The sequence below is a fragment of the Etheostoma spectabile genome, chromosome 4 (assembly GCF_008692095.1).
Source record: "Etheostoma spectabile isolate EspeVRDwgs_2016 chromosome 4, UIUC_Espe_1.0, whole genome shotgun sequence".
Taxonomy (NCBI): domain Eukaryota; kingdom Metazoa; phylum Chordata; class Actinopteri; order Perciformes; family Percidae; genus Etheostoma; species Etheostoma spectabile.
Genome location: NC_045736.1, coordinates 31,544,100 through 31,546,682, shown reverse-complemented (window position 1 = coordinate 31,546,682; position 2,583 = coordinate 31,544,100). Strand labels below are relative to the sequence as shown.

The 2,583-nt window shown below is 42.0% G+C and overlaps 1 protein-coding gene across 1 annotated transcript in view; it reads right to left on the bottom strand.

The window, feature by feature from the left end:
* Positions 1 to 2,583, bottom strand: part of LOC116688694 (sodium- and chloride-dependent taurine transporter) — a 21,091-nt gene that overhangs the window by 4,146 nt on the left and 14,362 nt on the right. The window lies entirely within an intron of this gene.

The window sequence follows — 2,583 nt, the reverse complement described above, 5'->3', positions numbered from 1 at the left end:
TGTAACCACATGTACTGTGTGTTGTCCTGTGAATCATTGTATTACTTTGTAATACGGTGTATTATGGTGTTTATTGTATTCTTATTTTTTCTCCTTCATATGCTGTATGGGATGCTGTTAACTTTAATTTCCTTGCGGGAGTCATCCCAAAGAGATTAATAAGTCTAAGTCTAAGTCTAAGTCTGTATGTCATCATCGTAAAAATGCTGATTTAAGAGTTGTTATTTCTGTAAGCTGACAACAACCTGCATTGATCCCATCAGCGCACAATGTCATTATTCACTTTGGAAGGGATTGGAATGGACCAGCACGGCTCGGATTGACTCAGTTTTATTAATAAGCACAACACGATGAAAAGCAATTCAGATGTCTGGAACCACGTGTCTCCATTTCCTTTGTCTCTTTCTTAGTTCACTTCAGGTCCGTAATGATATATTAGCACGCCAATTCATTCTCTCTCTCTCTCTCTCTCTCTATTCCCCCCCTCCCTTTTTTTTGTCATCTTTATCAATCCATCTCACAGCTCCTCAGATCTCGCTGCTCTGCTTCTTTCCTATCTCTCTCTTCATCTTTCTGATGTGTTGCAGCACTGTTGCCGTAGCAACGTGTGATTTGGGACACGCTGTACAGCGTCTCGGCTGTGTGTGTGTGTGTATGTGTGCGCGTGTGTGTGTTTGCGTACGAGAGGGGGATGTGTCTGAAAGAAAGGAAGAAAGGACATGTGTGTACATGTGAAAGTGAGACCAGCAGTGTGGGTAAATAAATAAAAGATAATGAAATGACTTTAGCTATCTGTGTGTTGGTTTAAGATGAAGCGTCCGTATGAATATTAAAAAGAGAGAACTAGAAAACAAAATACCCCCAGAGAGAAAAATTAACAGTTATGAATTCATTAACCTTCTTAATCAGCTGGGAAACAAACAGTAGGGAGGCAGGAGGGAGGGAGGGAGGCGAGAAGAACTGATGGTAAGTGGAGGGGGGGAGAAGCTTAGGATGGAAAAGAGGGAAGGAAATATGATGAAAGAAAGAAAGAAGGGAGTAGAGGTTAGACTTAAAGAGGCTGGGAGTCTCGCTCTGATACCTGTAGACAGAAAGACGTGAAAAGGTTTTCACAGGAGAGGAGATGCCAGCTAGAGAAGGTAAAAGCTGAATAGAGGCCTCAGTGTGTTGGTGTACCAGTGCAAGCCAGGTTGCCTGGTAACGGTTGCAGGGTAAGGTCTCCGCCATCTGATTCGACGAGAGTCTGGTGTGACTCAGCCTTGTGTTGCACAGATATTCATCTGTGAAAAGCGACGGAGGTCTGGAAAATTCAAACCCAGGAGTTGGGCAGGAAAAGGCCGTGACGCTGGGCTGTGTGCTCATCCATTCTTATGAACCATAAACTCATATAGCAACAAAAAGGAGCATAATTAGTAAGTATTCCGTGTTTTTTTTTTTGGCTGTATGCACCCTGGCGTATAGGGAGGAGGTTGGTGGGTGATGGCTGGGCAATAAAACACAGGTAAGACCCCCCAAATGTGTGTTCCTTGGGGCTGTTTTAATCCAAACGATGATCTTTTTCTTGAACCTAGTACACTGTAAATAATGGCTGTGAAATCTACAGTATGTGATTTCTACTGTATGGGATTTTTACAGTAGAATGCTGTAAAGTTTACATTGAAACCGTGTCAACTAGACAAAATCACAGTAGTCTAAGCAGTACTGTAAAAACATCACAATATAGCCACTATAGTACTGTAAATAGTAAAGTAAACTACTGTATTTTACAGTGAATACATAAAATACTGCAAATGGAAGTACGGTACGTTTACTGTAAAAAGAATTTACAGTAACTTGCTGTACAATTGTTGCCAGAAAGTAACTGATCTTACCTAGCTACTGGGCATGTGCGGCTCCCAACAAATATAGTATAGAAGTGAGTGGTCTCACTCTGTAGCTAAAACTAGTGAAATGTCTCATTCTGTAGCTATAACAAGTGAGATGTCTCACTCTGGAGCTAAAACTAGTGAAATGTCTCACTCTGTAGCTATAACAAGTGAGATGTCTCACTCTGGAGCTAAAACAGAGACCTAAACACACAGGGTGAAAACAGGATCTGCAGCAATGTGCAGTACAAAAATGGGGTGTTTTCTGAAAATGAAACCCTGGAAACCTATTCTGGTACAACCTCAAAATACAATTATGAACATGAAAATGAACATAATATGGGCTCTTTAGGTTTGTGTTTAACCCCTTAAATGTACCTATACCATGCCCCTCCAAGCTAAGTCTTAATGTGTTTAGTGGTTCTCTTCGCTCATGAATGTAAACCACATTTTTTACAAATTAGACTGTGTCTCCATGGTGGTAAGTGAGGGGTTTCCACCTGGGGCACTGTTGGTGAGGGGGAAATTGTCATCCACCCACCAACCCCTGTTCTTTTTGCTGCTCTTCAGGGGGGGTTGGCATTCAGAACATTAATATAGCAGCAAACCAATATCTGCTATGATAAGCTACAGGGAAGTTATGGAAAACAGAAAGTGTCCAAGGCTGGGGTGCTCCACTTCTACAGGGCGCTCACTCTCCATCAGTGTATGGGGGGGG